General features: G+C 39.8%; 1 pseudogene; it reads left to right on the top strand.

Annotated features, from left to right (window-relative positions):
• Positions 1–4,888: 4,888 nt before the first annotated feature.
• Positions 4,889–7,359, top strand: LOC123848851 (importin subunit beta-1-like; annotated as a pseudogene).
• The last annotated feature ends 1,315 nt before the right edge of the window (positions 7,360–8,674 follow it).

The following is an 8,674-nucleotide window of genomic DNA, read 5'->3' as shown; positions in this document are numbered from 1 at the left end:
GCTAGTGTGTTTTTTCACAGTCTACATCTTTTCTCTCCAAAATATTATTGACCATTTCTTTGGAAAGAGATAAAGGGAAAACCACTGCATTTTTAGATGAGGATAATAAATTATATCAAACTCCAAGGAAGTATCTCCTCCACCTCCTTGTTCTCTTCTCACCTTCTTTACAACAATCTGAAATTTTATACACAATTTGTTATAAATAAAATAGAGTGCAACACTTTACATGGAGTAGTAAATTGCCATTGGTTCACTTTACCCCCAGGGGTTTTAAGCACTCTTCTGGAGAGATTTATAACTCTGTATTTCATATTTTCTCCCAGCTAAAAAAGGCCTATAAGTTCTCAGCTAAATAATTGTTTGATTTTTCTTTCTAACATTTTTCCTTGAATGAAAACATTAATTATAGTTAATATGTAGAAAATTCTATATTGTAGTCTTTTCTGTATTTCTCAATTACCATCTCCTTCAGGCACTGCTGGTTCTGCAGGATATTCTTCTGGGAACTGTATTCCTTTTAGTGATACGTTCAAGGCAACATTACTCTAAAATAATAATGTATATGTACGATTACTTTTCTAACAGTGAAATTTTCTTTCTTTTTTTGTTACTCAATCATGTCACCCTTGGGCTTAACATTTATACTGTAGCATAAGAAACAGACATTAAACAATAAGTCTGTAAAAAAAAAAAAAAAAAAAACAGTCCATAATTTAAATGAGCTTGCTTGACAGGAGCTAACAGAAAAATAGCGGGAATATCTTCACCATGGAAATTGGCAAACACTGCAAATCAGGGCTATCTTTCAAAGAGCCAGGTGTTAAAACATTTGCTAGCATACCAATTTATACAAATAAATAAAATCTTGCTTTCCTTGAGCAATTAGGGAAACAAGTGAGCAATTTCTGTAATGATTGTGTAGCAGTGATATTACCCCCTCTTCTTAGCTGTCTAGACGTGTCCCTGTTCCTCAACTTCCCCCCTTCCTTTTTCTGGATTATCAGGTGAGAATAAGTGCTAATGGACCAAAAGAAAATCAATATATGTGACTCCTTGAGAGGGCTAGACTATCTAACCTAGGCAGAAATGCAGTTTTTCAAAAAGAATGCAAGCAATAAGGCCACTGAAAGAATTCAAGAATTCTTACGGCCAGCCAGAGGAATGTCATTTGGGGCATGTGGGATCCTGGTGTCCTTCCGTTTCTGCACAGGTTTACAAGCCAAATTCCTCATTTCACTAGAAAATGTGAAAATATGCATATAGATAATATTCACTTAACATAATATTTTGAAAAAGAAATGTGGTGACTTAAACATCTTATTCAGATGACTTTTCTGAATATATTTTTCAATATCTAGGTGATATGCAAATTTTTGAGTAGCATAATAAATCAAAGTTGATAAATATATAAATATAAATATATATATGTATATTCTTCAAAATTTATCTTTTAACTTTCAATGAAAAGATGACAAAATATTTGGAAAAACAACACATAATATTAAATTCATATGTATATTTTATAGTGCCAATAAAATAACTAATTTAATTATTCTCTCTTAGAAGAGATTAGAGAAGCAAAATTTTCAAAATATGGGACAAATATGTTTTCTTTCTTTAACTCACATTGGATAAAGATGGAACCATATATTTTTAGTACTTAATATATAGTATCATTCATTCAGTAAATATTTATTAAGAAGATACTATGTTTTATACATTCACCACGCACTGAAACTACAAGAGTACAAAAACACAAACAACCTACCTTCTGTCATTTACATTCTTTTTATTTTTCAAGATTTTATTTATTTATTTGATAGAAAGAGAGTAAGTGTGAGAGAGAGAGAGAGTACAAGTCAGTGGGGAGAGGCAGAGGGAGAAGCAGACTCCCTGCTAAGCAGGGAGCCTGATGCTGGGCTGGATTCCAGGACCCTGGGACCATGACCTGAGCTGAAGGCAGTTGCTTAACCAACTGAGCCACCCAGGCACCCCTGTTATTTATATTCTATTGATTACCTATTTTAATTCTACTACTTCATAAGTAAGAAAAAATAAGATTCAAAGAATAAAGGCTTATCCTCCCATCTCCACCATACTTGAAGACTATTCAAATTTTTTTAAGTTTTTTTCTTTTAAACTTAAACAATGAATAATTTCCATCTTGCTTGATTTTCATATTTCAAAATGCTAACAATCATCATTGAGATTCCCATTTAAATTTTCTAAACTAGGTGCCTCGTTAGCGCAGTAGGTAGCGCGTCAGTCTCATAAATTTTCTAAACTTTATCAGAGTTTAAGGGTTGATGAGTATAGTTTAATCACAAAATCTGAGGAAAATTATTATTCATATTATTTTTTTTCTTTTTTTTCTTTCTTTCTTTTTTTTTTTTTTTTTTTTTTAGTAGGCTCTACACCCAGCGTGGAGCCCACTAACTTTTTATTACATCCACTAAACTTACTTTTGGAAGGCACAAATGTTGTATCTTATGTTAAGAACCTTCTTTAGAGGGGCACCTGGGTGGCTCAGTCCTTAAGCGTCTGCCTTCGGCTCAGGTCATGATCACAGAGTCCTGGGATCAAGCCCCGCATCGGGGTCCCTGCTCAGCGGGAAGCCTGCTTCTCCCTCTCCCAACCCCCCTGCTTGTGTTCCCTCTCTCGCTGTCTCTCTCTCTATCAAATAAATAAATAAAATCTTAAAAAAAAAAAGAACCTTCTTTAGAAATAAAAATCTGCTAAACAAATAATAAAAAAACTTCATTCCTATTCATATTGAAGAATATTCATTAATATCCAGAATGAGTGAAATAAATTCAGTTTAAGCACAACCAACTAACATGATTTCTAGATGAAAAGCCCCCAGACTAGCTATCAGAATTCCCTGGGTCCCAAGAACCACCTAAAACCTACTAAATCAGATTTTCTTTAAGTGGTGTCCACACACCTATATTTTAAAAATATCACTCCATGGAGAAAACACTAATCCAGAATTTAATTGTTGATCTACACATTAAAAGACATGAAATCACCCACAGGCTTCCAGAACTCAAAGTTAATTATTTTCATCACATCCCATTTCATAACCAGGCTATTAAAATCAAGAGGGCATTGGTGCTCTTATTATCTGTATATTAATTCTGATTTTTACCAGCCATTATATACAATACTAAATGTTTAAAACTGCTTTTATTTTTCCTTTGATCTTCTTAATTTAAATATCACTTCCTTAATGTGTTCTTTGTAGGTGAGAAACAAGTTCATTTGGAAAAAAAAAATGAAATAGATGCTAACTAAAACTTTGCCCTTCTGAGAAAATGTAAGAAAAATGTTAAGTTTTATGTATGGTCAATTCACATAAGAATTGATGAAACAACTCACTTTAGAACAAAATGTAGATTTTTAATTTTTAGGCTTTAGTTATAAATCATTTTTCCATATTGTCTATTTTAATATATCTGACCAAGAATACAGTGTGAAAATTTATATTGTCACTGTACTTTCCATGTGCATTGTAGTTAATGCTCCAGATTGATGCTTATTGCTACAAGCATGTGGTAGTTACATGTGAAAATACTATTTATGGGGGTGCCTGAGTGTCTCAGTCGGTTGAGCATCTGACTCTTGATTTGGCTCAGGTCATGGTCTCAGGGTCTTGGGATCAAGCCCCACATTGAGTCCTGCATTGGGCTCCGTGCTCCCCGGGGAGTCTGCTTGAGGATTTCTCTCCCTCTCCCTCTGCCTTCCCCCAGCTTGTGTGCTCTCTCTCTCTCTCTCTCATACACACACACAAATAAATAAATCTTTTTAAAAAGTACTATTTATGTATCTGTATCCTTTCCTTGACTGTTTCTGTTCATCTCTTCATAACTGGAAATCATAACTAGTGCCATCTACTCTCTACTTTTTTTTCTTTTTCCATTGTAAATTCACTGGTTCATTTTTCATCGTAAGTTACTTTGTACTAAAATTATAAATCATGTTATAGAAGGTCATCACCTATATTTAGTTAGGCACCTATTATATGTTTCAAAGGTACATTTTAATATAATTTATTATAAATAGTTTGCTTCTCGGGGCACCTGGGTTGCTCAGTTGTTTAAGCGCCTATATATACGACTCAGGTCATGATCTCAGGGTCCTGGGATAGAGCCCCACATCGGGCTCCCTGCTCCGCGGGGAGCTTCCTTCTCCCTCTCCTCCCCACTCCTGCTCTCTCAGTCTCTCTCTCTCTGTCTTTCAAATAAATAAATAAAATCTTTAAAAAAATAAATAAATTGCTTCTCATGGTGAGTGGACTTAATATTCATTAAGTTTTGAAAGTATATTTATGTGAGTAATTTGTTTATTAGCAGGACCTGAAAAGATTAGTTAAAACCCAGCTAATGATGTTTTTCCAAAAGTTTTATTTTTATGTTCAAACAGTAAAATGGTATATGGGCTACATCTTGTTTGTGAGCAAGCTAACGGAGATAGCACATTGTTTGAGACCATGGTAAAAATGGTGTAGGTATAGCACCTAGAATTTACCAGATGAAAGTTTATATAAAGATCAATATATATGCTCCCTCCCTCTCCCTCCCTCCCTGTGAGCCGCCGTTCACTTACCGCCTCCCTTCCTTCTTTCTCCCTTCGCCACCCGAGCACCAGCCGCTCTGAGCTATCCCCGGGGTCCCTCCCCTGCCGCCAGAGGAGCAGCTGCCGCCGCCGCCAGCAACAAATTAGGAGGGAGGAAGGAAGGAAAAGAGGAAGGAAAGGGAGCCGGGGCGACTACCAAGAGGGAGCCGGTGAATGGGCTTGTGGTGACCCCATCCCCCTACCCCACCCTCCCTTCCCACCTGACCCCCAACCCCCATCCCCAGTTAGAGCCGCCTCCCGAGAAGCCGGACCGTCGTCTTAGGAGGAGTCCCCACTACCACCTCCACCATGGAGCTGATCACCATCCTCCAGAAGACCGTGTCTCGGCTGGAACTGGAAGCGGCACAGAAGTTCTTGGAGCGTGCGGCCTTGGAAAACCTGCCCACGTTCCTTGTGGAACTGTCCAGAGTGCTGGCAAATCCAGGAAACAGGTTACCAGAGTCGCAGCTGGTCTACAAATCAAGAACTCTTTGACATCTAAAGATCCAGATATCAAGGCACAATATCAGCAGAGGTGGCTTGCAACTGATGCTAATGCTCGATGGGAAGTCAAGAATTATGTTTTGCAGACTTTGGGCACAGAAACTTACCGGCCTAGTTCTACCTCACAATGTGTGGCTGGTATTGCTTGTGCAGAGATCCCAGTGAACCAGTGGCCAGAACTCATTCCTCAGCTGGTGGCCAATGTCACAAACCCCAACAGCACAGAGCACATGAAAGAGTTGACATTGGAAGCTATCAGTTACATTTGCCAAGATATAGACCCAAAGCAGCTACAGGATAAATCCAAAGAGATTCTGACTGCCATAATCCAGGGCATGAAGAAAGAAGAGCCCAGTAATAATGTGAAGTCGGCAGCTACAAATGCACTCCTGAACTCATTGGAGTTCACCAAAGCAAACTTTGACAAAGAGTCCGAAAGACACTTTATTATGCAGGTGGTCCGTGAAGCCACACAGTGTCTGGATACAAGGGTATGAGTGGCTGCCTTACAGAATCTGGTAAAGATAAAGTTCTTGTATTATCAGTACATGGAGACGTATATGGGTCCCGCTCTTTTTGCTATCACGGTTGAAGCAATGAAAAGTGACATTGATGAAGTGACCCTACAAGGGATAGAATTCTGGTCCAATGTGTGTGATGAGGAAATGGACTTGGCCATTGAGGCTTCCAAGGCAGTAGAACAAGGACGACCCCCTGAGCACACCAGCAAGTTTTATGCCAAGGGAGCACTACAGTACCTGGTTCCAATCCTCACACAGACACTAACTAAACAGGACGAGAATGATGATGACGATGACTGGAAGCCCTGCAAAGTGGCAGAACTGTGCCTCATGCTCCTGGTCACCTGCTGTGAAGATGACATCGTCCCACACGTCCTCCCCTTCATTAAAGAAAACATCAAGAACCCTGACTGGTGGCACCAGGATGCGGCAGTAATGGCTTTGGCTGTATCTTGGAAAAACCAGAGCCCAATCAGCTCAAACCACTAGTTATCCAGGCTATGCCCACCCTAATAGAACTAATGAAAGACCCCAGTGTAGTTTTCCAAGATACAACTGCATGGACTGTGGGCTGAATTTGTGAACTGCTCCCTGAAGCTGCCATCAATGATGTCTACTTGACTCCCCTGCTGCAGTGTCTGATAGAGGGCCTCAGTGCTGAGCCCAGCGTGGCTTCCAATGTGTGCTGGGCTTTCTCCAGTCTGGCTGAAGCTGCTTATGAAGCTGCAGATGTGGCTGATGATCAGGAAGAACCAGCTACCTATTGCTTATCTTCTTTTGAACTCATAGTTCAGAAGCTCCTGGAGACCACAGACAGACCTGATGGACACCAGAACAACCTGAGGAGTTCTGCATATGAATCTCTGTTGGAAATTGTGAAAAACAGTGCCAAGGATTGTTACCCCGTGGTTCAGAAAAATACTCTGGTTATCATGGAACAACTGCAGCAGGTGCTCCAGATGGAGTCACATATCCAGAGCACATCCGATAGAATCCAGTTCAATGACCTTCAGTCTTTGCTCTGCGCAACTCTTCAGAACGTTCTCCGAAAAGTGAAACATCAAGATGCTTTGCAGATCCCTTTGTCAGTGTTTGGTGATATTGCCCTTGCTATTGGTGGAGAGTTTAAAAAATATCTAGAGGTTGTCTTGAATACTCTTCAGCGGGCCTCCCAAGCCCAGGTGGACAAATAAGACTATGACATTGGGATTATCTGAATGAGCTAAGAGAAGGCTGCTTGGAGGCCTGTACCGGAATTGTCCAGGGATTGAAGGGAGACCAGGAGAATGTGCACCCGGATGTCATGCTGGTACCACCCAGAGTAGAATTTATTCTGTCTTTCATTGACCACATTGCTGGAGATGAGGATCATACAGACGGAGTAGTAGCTTGTGCTGCTGGGCTGATAGGGGACTTGTGTACAGCATTTGGGAAGGATGTACTGAAATTAGTAGAAGCTAGGCCAATGATCCATGAACTGTTAACGGAAGGACGGAAGGACGGAGATCGAAGACTAACAAAGCAAAAACCCTTGCTACATGGGCAACAAAAGAACTGAGGAAACTGAAGAACAAAGCTTGATCTGTTACCATTGGAATGATAACCTGAGACCCCCACTGGAAATCTCCAATCTTTTGAAAAACCCGGAAGTGAGGAGTGTACACGGATGCTGAATGTTCGGGAAAGAGAGGATGAGTGAGTGAGGCTTGAAAACACACCATACAGGGCGCCTGGGTGGCTCAGATGGTTAAGCGTCTGCCTTCGGCTCAGGTCATGATCTCAGGGTCCTGGGATCGAGTCCCGCATCGGGCTCCCTGCTCCTTTGGAGCCTGCTTCTCCCTCTGCCTTTCTCTCTCGCTCTGTCTCTCATGAAAAAAAAAAAACACACCATATTGAACATCCTGCTGCAGCCATTGGCTGCCAACAGCAGTGCTGTTAGTGAGCTAAGTAAACACTGGCTTCGTAGAAAACCGTAACATCAGCCATCTCGGAAAAGAGAAAAACAATGGATTTACTTGCTTAGAAAAAAAAAGTTATCTCTTCCCAGGAGAGGCTAGAACTAGCTTTTCTGTCTTTGGCTGGTGCAAGTGGAGTGACTGGTTTGGGAGAGGAGGAGGGACTGGGTTCAGCTGTGGTGTTTTGTTGTAAAAGGCAGACTGGCCTTTGCTACTGATAAGAAAGATGGAGCCTGGGTCTCAAGCCCACCTTTGGTGTACCTTTGCCACATGGTACTGTTTGTGTGCCAGCTAAAAGGAGGGTGAGGGATTCTTTAAAGTCAGAGAATGAGTATGTGTGAGTGAGGCTGTATCCACATTCTCAACTTCAAGTCATTGCAGTTTCTTTTTCCCAGAAAAAAAGGGGTTAGATGTTGCATTTCATAAAACTAACCAAAGTTTTGTCTACTGATGCAGCACAAGAGATGTGTAAAAAAAAAAAAAAAGAAAAGAAAAGAAAAAAAGGAAAGACACTCTTTAGGTTTTGTTTTTTGTCTTGTTTTCTTTTTTGTTTTGTTTTGTTTTTAATTATCTTCTAGGGAAAACACTGATGAATGGTCAGAGCTCCCGTATCCTGACCTTTTCATCAAGGTGCCTTTCCTAAAAAATATGGTTCAACTGTGAACATAGAAGTGGGGGAGGGGGGAGAAAAAGAAAACTCTGAAGTTAGAGGATCTAGAACAAATTCAAATGCAGTTGTTACAAATAAAGGACACAAACTTCAAAAACAAAAGAAAGCCAGAACCCAAACAAACCAAAATTTTAGATGCTCAGAATTCACAGCACAAAAGAAAAGTTCTCTCCTGACAAGTATCGCGGTAGTCTGAACACCCCCAGAAAATTGTGCCAGAGTTTAGAAAACAAATACACAATAAAAGTACACACATGTCCACACACCTGCATACACAGCAAACTTCAGGTAAATATTTTGGATTGCAAACGAGGATAAATTTAATGTTCAAACAATCTGATAAAATAATCATTTAGAAAAAAAAAAGATCAATATATATATGTATATACTGATCTTAAACATGGTTA

This window comes from Mirounga angustirostris, unplaced genomic scaffold (genome assembly GCF_029215605.1).
Source record: "Mirounga angustirostris isolate CCGP_5_RB_7025 unplaced genomic scaffold, mMirAng1.0.hap1 SCAF_2, whole genome shotgun sequence".
NCBI classification, from domain to species: Eukaryota; Metazoa; Chordata; class Mammalia; order Carnivora; family Phocidae; genus Mirounga; species Mirounga angustirostris.
This window is presented reverse-complemented; position numbering and strand designations above follow the sequence as displayed.